Genomic DNA, 10,055 nt, shown 5'->3' with positions numbered 1-10,055 from the left:
AAAGGATCTCTTCATCCCTCTCCAGAAGAGAGAAAAGGAAACACCAGATATGGATCCTATATGGAGCCCCAATTTCCACTGCACAGATGTGAAATGCCCAGAACTCTTATGTAACCGCCATGGCCTTCAGCCATCCTGTGTGGTGGATATTCCACTGTCCTGTCAGCCCACAGGAGGAAAAGCAAGGCTGACAGAGGGATGCTCCTGCAGGAGGAGACAGCACTGAGAGCAATTGATCTGGGTGGGAGCCATCGAAATAAACACGCTTTTGCCGGGCAGTGGAGGCACATGCCTTTAATCCCAGCACTTGGGAGGCAGAGACAGGCGGATTTCTGAGTTCGAGGCCAGCCTGGTCTACAGAGTGAGTTCCAGGACAGCCAGGGCTACACAAAGAAACCCTGTCTCGAAAAAACAAACAAACAAACAAAAACAAAAAAGAAATGCACACATACATGTGCGTATGTGGATATAGGGGAAATACAGCAAGTGAGAACACGTGGGTCACAGAATACTTAAATCACATGACACTGGGGATATGGCTCAGTTGGTAAAGTACTTGCCTAGGATGTACAAAGCCCTGGAATCAAGCCCTAGCTCTGAGACAACCAGAAGTGGAACATTGATTTATAATACTAGCTCTCAGGACGTAGAGGAAGGGAGATCGGAAGTTCAAGGTCATCCTCAGTTATATAGCAAGGCCTGCCTGGACATGATGGCACAAGCCTTTAATCCCAGCATCAGGAGATGGAGACAGAAGGATCTCTGTGAATTCCAGGTTGGCCTGGTCTACAGTGCTAGTTCTAGGTGAGACCCTATCTTAAACAAACAAATACACAAACACATACTGATCTATTTTGCTGCTGCAACTGTAGTAATGGCTGTGGTTCAGTGTGCCTTGTATGGCTGAAAACTACCCGTAGCCCCTGTGAGGCATCCAGACCATCACCATTCCTGTCACAAAGTAGAAGACTGAAGCATAGACAAAGTCACTCTTCTGCACAAGGTGTGCCTGCTAAGCAAAGGAACTGGATCCAGACTAAGGCTAGAGGTCTTCAGAGCTGAGGCTGAAAGTCACTCCGAGGCTGGCAATCTCTGATTTTGCAAGAAACCAACTCTCAAATGCAAGCTGAAGAGAGCTGCTGGTGGGATACCTAAATGCTAGCTCTGCTTGTGTACGGGGTGTAGGAAATTTTACAAACAGAACAGGCACTAGCTACATATGGTGGTACAGCACCTGGGGGCGGGGCAGAGGCAGGAGGGTCACAAGTTCAAAAGCAGCCTGGGGCTAACTAACAAAAATGTCTCAAGATTTAAAATGAAAGAGTGCTGGAGAGGCGGCTCAGTGTTTAAGAACTCTTGGTACTTTTGCAGTGGACCAGAGTTCAGTTCCCAGCACCCACACTAGGTGGTTTGCCACTTCCTGTAACTCCAGGTCCAGGGATCTGATACCCTCTTCTGTACTCTGTGGGTACCTGTACTTACACACACATATAAACATACTTTAAAATAAAATAAAACTAAATAAAACATTAAAGAAGGTTGTACTGGCTGATTGTGTGTGTCAACTTGACACAGGCTGGAGTTATCACAGAGAAGGGAGCTTCAGTTGGGGAAGTGCCTCCATGAGATCCAGCTGTGGAGCATTTTCTCAATTAGTGATCAAGGGGGTAGGGCCCCTTGTGGGTGGTGCCATCCTCGGGCTGGAAGTCTTGGGTTCTATAAGAGAGCAGGCTGAGCAAGCCAGGAGAAGCAAGCCAGTAAGGAATATCCTTCCATGGCCTCTGCATCAGCTCCTGCTTCCTGACCTGCTTGAGTTCCAGTCCTGACTTCCTTTGGTGATCAACAGCAATGTGGAAGTAAGCTGAATAAACCCTTTCCTCCCCAACTTGCTTCTTGATCATAATGTTTGTGCAGGAATAGAAGGTGCATGTTGAAGTTCGCACCAGACAGACGGATGTGGAGTGCTCTTTCTTAGGACCTATCATGCTAAGACTCTTTGAGTTCCTTTAGAAACACACGCCCATAATAAACACACCAGAGCATTGGAAGAAGCAAGGAGGCGTTCAGCAAATTCTTCTAGGGCAACTGCTGCAACAGAATGTGAATAAAACTAAATTTGTCAACATCCTAGGCATGAAGCAGTAGGGACCTGGTGCAATGGGACTGCTGTTCATTATCTCCAAGGAAACTGCCTCCCAGATTCACACCTGGGCACCACTAGCAAACTGAGCCTCTAGCAAAAGCTAAGTTTGGCTGCTGGTCCAGCCATGCACGCTGACCTGGTTTCCATGGTTACAATCAGGTAGAGGAGGAACCAAACTGAATCCCCCCAGCCCCCACTGGGGAGCTGGTCCCAACTCCCTGCCACCTGCCTATTCTTGTCTTCTAATTGCCCCTCATCCTGCTCCCCTACCCCCAAACCCATCCCTACTTCCACCCCCACCCCACCTCTGCAGGCTTCAGTTTTCCTGTCTTTACATGTGATGACTGAGGAGTAGTGGGCTGAACACTATAAATAGGCTTCCAGCGCTGATTATTATTATCATCATTATGAAACCACTCAAATGTATAACACTGTAGAGGGCACAATAAACATGCACCTCTATGATGACTATATTTGAATACTTTTGCTTTATATACTTGTGATTTCCTGAGAGATTCCCTTTGCAGAGGCAGAGTAGTGAGTGGCTCAGTTGGTCAAGGGTTCGCTATGCAAGCACTAGGAGCTATGCTCAGATCCCCAGAATCTACAAGCCTGGTGTCCATCTGTAACTCTGGCTCAGGGTTAGGGGTTGAGACAGACATCTATGCAAGCAAGACACCCATATACATACAAAGAAATGGTTAAAGGAAGTAAACATGGCAGGAACAAGGTCATGAGACTGAGAGACTAGCACAAGCCTGGGGTGCAGAGTGAGCTTGAGGTAAGTAGGGTAACTTATGGAGACCCTGTCTCCAAGTTAAGAGTGAACAAAGGGGCTGGGGACATAGCTTAGTGGTAAAGCGCCTGCCTAAGATCTCCCTGTGAGTTGGGGGTGTAGTTCAATATTAGAGTGCTTGGTAGGAGTCCCACCCCACTTAAAGGACTGAAGGTATTGTTCATGGGTAAAGTACTGGCTGAGCATGTACAAAACCATAGGTTCAATCCTCAGTAACACATGCACATACACACGCACACACACACACACTCACATACAACTAGAGATTGAATATGTTCAACAGTAGTGCTTTCTCGTCTCACAATCCTGGAATCTAGGGAAAGCATGGTAAGACATTGACAGGGATGCTTTCTTCTTGGCTTATGGATGGACAGCCCTGTTGTCATTCTTTCCTTACATGGCCTTCCCTCTGCACACACATTCCTGGCTTCTCTGAGTGCCCTGGTTTCTTTACTTTCTTCTTAAGTTTCTAAAACCTTATTTGATCATTTTATGTATACAGTTGTTTTACATGCATGTATGTGAGTACATGCATGTGTATCCATCACATGTGGCCATGGTACCCACAGGATGCAGAAGATGGAGTCTGATCCCCTAGAACTAGAATTGCAGATGGTTGAGAGCTGCCCTGTGGGTGCTGGGAATCAGGGGTGCTGGGCCCTCTGGAATAGCAGCCAAAGCTCTAAACCACTGAGCATCTCTTCAGCTCTCTAGTCTCTCCTCTTATGAGGACACCCCTCAAATTGTGTGTGTGTGCCTGTGTGTGTGTGCGCGCACATCTTGGTGCATATGTAGAGATATTGCAGAGGTCCATCCTCTTCCTCCACCATGTGGGTTCTGAGGTGTGAATGCAGACACCAGGCATGGTGGCAAACACTTTCACCCATGGAGCCATCTTATTGACTCTTCAGCCTCAATTTAACTTCATGATCCTTTTAAAGGCCTCATCTCCAAATATAGTCACATTCTCAGGTTCTGGACAATAGAGCTTCAACATGGAGGGGGCACCCTCAAGTCCATAGTACTGCAGCAGTGTTAACATACTGTAAGCAGAGTAGCTTAAAAAAAATGTGGACTGAGGATACAGCACCCAGTCGACAGAACGCTTGCCTAGTGTGCATGGTGCCCTAAGGTCCATCCTGGCTACATGTGAACCAGGCATGGCGGTGCACACCTGTAATCCCAAAACCTTAGGATAAAAACAGGAGGATTGAGTATCCTAGATCACTCTTGACTACTGAGTGAGTTGGAGGCCAGCCTAGGATACCTGAGAGTTTGTATATTTTTTTAAAGATTTATTTATTTGTTTTTATGTATGTGAGTACACTGTAGCTGTACAGATGGTTGTGAGCCTTCATGTGTTGTTGGAAATTGAATGTTTGGACCTCTGCTCATTTTGGTCGGTCCCACTCACTCAGTCCCTGCTTGCTCTGGCCCAAAGATTTATTTATTATTATAAATAAGTACACTGTTGCTATTCTTCAGACACATCAGAAGAAGGCATCAGATCTCATTACAAATGGTTATGAGCCACTATGTGGTTGCTGGGATTTGAACTCAGGACTTTCAGAAGAGTAGTTAGTGCTCTTACCAACTGAGCCACCTCACCAGCCCCGAGACTTTGTATTAATTATTTAACAAACATGGATTGCCCTTGCAATTCTGGAGCTTTCCAGACATGAGGACCTGAATTCCATCACTAGACCCCACACTGGACAATACAAACAGCCAGGTAAGGTTGCTTTTAATCCCAGTGCTTGGGAGGCAGAGACAGGAGGATCTAAACTATTTAATGAGTACCAGGCCATCAAGAGACCATCTTAAGAAAAGGGGAGGAGCTGAAGAAATGGCTCAGCAGTGACCAGTACTTCCTGTTCTTGCAGAAGACCTGGGTTCAGTTTCCAGCACCCATTCAGCACAGCTCTGGGAGATCTGCTGGCCCCTGTGGGTACCTGCATGCACATGGTGCACAGACATATACTTGGCCCCCCTGCCCCCACAATATAAAATAAACTATTTAAAAAGAAAAAAAAAGGCAGAAGGTATCTGAAGTCATCCTCTGACCCCCCCTACACACACACATACACCACATACATACACACACCACACACACACACACATGCACACACCACACACACAAACTACTTGCCTGGAAATCAGAGGTTGTACTTCACACTGGAAAATGCACGTTGGCCTGGGCTTATCCCAAAAGCCCAACACTCTGTGCCCAATCCGTGCCCATAGCTTCAGGTAAAGTACACAGGTTTCTGATGACAACCTGTCAACCCAGAGCACAAGGCTCCCTTCTCCCTTGACACAGTTCCCTCTCAATCTGTGATCATAGCATCAACACAGTAAAAAGTAAGACATACAAATGAAACAAACAAAGAGATAGAGGAAGGAGGAAGAAAGGAAGGAAGGGAGGGAGAAAAGAAGGGAGGAAGGGAGGGAGGAAGGAAGGGAGGGAGGGAGGAAGGAAGGAAGGAAGGAAGGAAGGAAGGAAGGAAGGAAGGAAGGAAGGAAGGGTAATGGCTATTCCTGGTTGTCAACTTGACTATATATGGAATGAACTACAATCCAGAATTGGAGGGCTCACCTGTGATCCAGATCTTGAAGCTAGACGACAAAAGTTTCTGACCTGGATCTTGGCATGGAGATCTTGAGGCATAGTGTCCATGAAAAGCTTAGGCCCAGGCAAAGTAGTACATGCCATTAATCCCAGGAGACTGAGGCAAGCAGATCTCTCAGTTCAGGATCAGCCTGGGACAAAACAAGTCCTAGATCCAGTTGTGCTGGTACACACCTTTAATCTGGACCACACCTTCTGCTGGAGGCCTACTTAAGAACATTGGAAGAAGGAAGATTCGCTCTTTTTCACTTGCTTGCATTTACTTGCCAGCACATCTGTTAGAACCTACTTCTACAGAAGACCAGCTGAAACAACTAGCTTTGTGGGACTGAGCAACTACTAGATTCTTGAACTTCCCATCCACAGTTGCCCATTGTTGGGGAGTTGGACTACAGAGTAAGTCATCACAATTAATTCCCTCAGTATAGAGAGACATTCCATAAGTTCTGTGACTCTAGAGAACCCTGACTAATACAGGAAGGAAGGAAGGAAGGAAAGAAGGAAGGAAGGAAGGAAGGAAGGAAGGAAGGAAGGAAGGAAGGAAAGAGAGAGAGAAAGAAAAGAAAAAGATCTCTGCCAATCTGTGGCTTTTGGTGTCCCTCCTGACCTCTGTTTATCTGAAGGTGTATTTTTACCCATTTCTAGGCAGAGACTATCGTGGGTTGAGCTTGTTTTACTTACAATTATGTCATGGACATATATACCACTCCAGCCTTCATAGCTGTTATTTTTAAGAGCTGGGTACCATTCCATCCGGGTGATCTGCCATAATGTACTTTGCCAGTCTTCTACTTTGTGGCCTCTTTTCTTCTTTTTTCTTTAATTTTCTTTTCTTTCCTTTCCTGTTCTTCCTTCTTTTCTTTCTTCCTTTGTTTTAAAAAATATAAGATTCATTATTACTCTGTGTGTGAATGATGGAGTTGGGGGAGCGACATCTGTCAACGTGTGTGTGGAGAGTAAAGAACAGTTTTGTAGAAGGAGTTCTCTCCTGTATGTGGGTTCTAGGGGTTGATCTCAGGCCTGTGTGGGTTCTAGGGATTGACCTGACCTCAGGCCCGTGTGGCAAACACCTGCACCTGCTGAGCCATCTCACTAAGCTCTCTACCCTTTTTTCTTCCTTCCTTTTTTCCTTTCCTTCTTCGTTTCTTTCCTCTTTCTTCCTTTTTACTTCTTTTTCAGTATTAAGGATGGAAACCAGGGCTCACACATGCTAAGGAAATGCTCTACCACTGAACCACACCCCAGCCCCCCACTGGGGGATTTTAGATAGGAGCTCTACAATGGAGTTGCACCCTAGCCTAAGGAGGGAGAAGAGTGGAGGACAGAAATGCCATCAGTATATTTCTTGTGAATGAAATTCTCAACAAAATTAGAAAGTTTCAACTAAAAAATAGAAAATGGAACTGGAGAGATGGCTTAGTGGTTAGAGATACTGGCTGCTCTTCCAGAGGACCTGGGTTCAATTCCCAACACCCATATGGCAGCTCACAACTCTCTGTAACTCTAGTTCCAGGGGATCCAACACCCTCACACAGACATATATGCAAGCAAAACACCAATGCACATAAAATAAAAATGAATAAATTAAAAAAAAGAAAACAGACTCCCAAACAAACCCTTAAATTACCAATGCAACTTTTAAAAATGTATTACACTTTAAATTTTTTTAAAACTTTTTTCTTTTTTAAAGATTTATTTATTATATATAAGTACACTGTAGCTGTCTTCAGACACACCAGAAGAGGGCATCAGATCCCATTTCAGATGGTTGTGAGCCACCATGTGGTTGCTGGGATTTGAAATCAGGACCTCTGGCTGGGCAGTGGTGGCACATGCCTTTAATCCCAGCACTTGGGAGGCAGAGGCAGGTGGATTTCTGAGTTCGAGGCCAGCCTGGTCTACAGAGTGAGTGAGTGAGTTCCAGGACAGCCAGGTCTACACAGAGAAACCCTGTCTCGAAAAAAAAAAAAAGAAAGAAAAAAGAAATCAGGACCTCTGGAAGAGCAATTATTGCTCTTAACTGCTAAGCTATCTCTCCATCCTCCCACTTTAAATTTTTTTAAAGATTCATTTATTTTTATGTGCATTGATGGTTTGCCTGCATGTATGTCTGTGTGAGGATGCTGGATGCCCTGGAACTGGAGTTACAGACAGTTGTAAACTGCCTGTGTGGATGTTGGGAATTGAACTTGGATACTCTAGAAGAACAGTCAGTGCTCTTAACCGATGAGCCATCTCTCCAATCCAAATGTATTACATTTTTATTTACTCATTTTATATGCACATGTACGTACCTCTACTCACAAAGCTACATACTTGGCTCTGGAATTTTCTATTTCATCGTTTTAGACTGGGCTTGACCACAGGGAGCTGAAATCCACAGAAAGTCAATCTGCTGTGGAGAGGAGGAAAGGGAATGCCGTGCATCTAGACTATTAAAAATAGAATTAAAATACACACTCGATAAGCTTCACTCAGGTCTGAGTGAAAGGGCTGGTGTACACAGTGGTGATTAGCACAGACAAATCAACAATATTTATTTATTTGAGACAGAGTCTCATGCTGGTCTTCACCTTGTTCTGTAGGTAAGGATGACCTTAATTAAAACAATAAACAATAAACAACAACAGCAAACAGGGATCTCTTGCTACATAGCCTAGGCTATCCTGGAACTCACTAATTAGACCAGGTTAGCTTCAAATTTTCTATCCTCTTGTCTTAGTCAGGGTTTCTATTCCTGTACAAACATCATGACCAGGAAACAAGTTGTGGAGAAAAGGGTTTATTCAGCTTACTTCCACATTGCTGTTCATCACCAAAGGAAGTCAGGACTGGAACTCAAGCAGGTCAGGAAGCAGGAGCTGATGCAGAGGCCATGGAGGGATGTTCCTTACCAGCTTGCTCTCTTATAGAACCCAAGACTACCAGCCCAGGCATGGCACCACCCACAATGGGCCCTTCCCCCTTGATCACTAATTGAGAAAATGACTTACAGGTGAATCTTATGGAGGCACTTCCTCGCCTGAAGCTCCCTTCTCTGTGATAACTCCAGCTTGTGTCAAGTTGACACACAAAACCAGCCAGTCCACCTCCTACATCAGCCTCTGGAGTGCAGGGATTAGAGGTATAGGCCATCACACCCTGGCTGATCAATTGGCTTCCTTCCAGAAGCACAGGTGGAAGAGACCCACAGCAGCCTCCTCTCCCCACAGTCGCCATCTGTGCCTGAGAAAAGTTCCTCCTGCTTGGCTGTCTCTGTCTTTGTGAGTCTTTGAGGGAGAAAATTGTCTCAGATGTAAAGGCCACAGGAGACCCACACATATGAAGTAACACACACACACACACACACACACACACACACACACACACACACACGAAAAGGCAGCTCAAAATAGATTCTGTCTACAGCCAAAAACTGACTTACTGCCAGAATGAGGAAGAAAAACTGAAATGAGCCATTTTCCCAGGATCTCTGGGGAACACATAGATCTAGTGGTTAAGGCGGTTTCAGAATCTATGAGGGCATTGTTTGGTGGGATGTCGATGAATTGTTACTTTGGTGGAAAATCTGTCCCTATCTTCTTTAAAACTCACCTCCCAGCATAAACCAAAGCAACAACCTGATAGAAGAATGAGATACCATGCATATTTAAGGGCTGCTCTGGGGTGGGGGTAGGGAGCCAAGAAGCTGTAGTGATTCCTAAGGAAGCAGTTTATAAAAATGACTTGCAGGTGGGGCTCTAGTGAGACTGTTCAGGGATAAAGGCCAACAGACAGACAGCCTGAGATTGATCCCTGGGACCTATGAGTGGGCCAAGAGAGAACCTGTGTGCCCTCACATGCTCACACATGCACGCACACAGCATAAATAAAATGTAATAAATTTAAAGTATGTACTGGAAATGGGGCTCAGGCAGGAGCCCCATTTCCAGTACACAAGCGTGAGTACCTAAGTTCAGTTGCCCAGAATTCCTGTGAGGAACCTGCTCTGATGGTACAGGCCTGTCATCCAGCTCCATAGATAAGGTTTGGGGATTCTAGTGATGTCCTGCTAAGCTTTGCCTTCAGCCCCTCACTGAACCTGGAGCTCCTATATTGGCAGTACTGGTGAGCTAGTGAAGTCCAGGTTCTCCCTGAGGCCACCTTCTCAGGGCTGGCGTTACAGGCATATATGGCCATGCCCACCTTTCTTAGGTGGGTGCTGGGGCAGCATCTGACCCCAGGACTTCTGCTGGCACAGAGAGCACTTTACCTACCTATGAAGCCTTCCTCCTAGCCCCAATTTTCTTAGGAAATTTAACTCAAGAAGATGGAGGCTTAGGAAGGTCACATGTGCTGTCTGAAAGCTGGTAATCAGGGTGGGCCGTGGTATGAATCAGTTCAAATCTGGAAGACTGACAACCTGAAGGACAGCTGGCTCAAGGATGGGAGTTCTGATGTCCAAAGCTGGGAGAAGATGGTTGTCTTTTTTTTTTTTTTTTTTTTTT

General features: G+C 45.5%; 1 protein-coding gene across 1 annotated transcript in view; it reads left to right on the top strand.

Moving 5' to 3' along the window:
- The first annotated feature begins 5,837 nt into the window (after window positions 1-5,837).
- The window catches only part of LOC116070993 (oncomodulin), a 29,198-nt gene continuing 24,980 nt past the window's right edge, over window positions 5,838-10,055 (top strand). Inside the window, exons 1-2 of the mRNA XM_031342372.1 lie at window positions 5,838-5,964; window positions 6,290-6,291. The gene's annotated coding sequence lies outside the window, so the exon portion shown is untranslated. The remainder of the gene's footprint in view (window positions 5,965-6,289; window positions 6,292-10,055) is intronic.

Source organism: Mastomys coucha, unplaced genomic scaffold (genome assembly GCF_008632895.1).
Source record: "Mastomys coucha isolate ucsf_1 unplaced genomic scaffold, UCSF_Mcou_1 pScaffold22, whole genome shotgun sequence".
NCBI lineage: Eukaryota > Metazoa > Chordata > Mammalia > Rodentia > Muridae > Mastomys > Mastomys coucha.
Note: the sequence above shows the minus strand (reverse complement) of the source record. Positions and strands in the feature narration are given on the sequence as shown.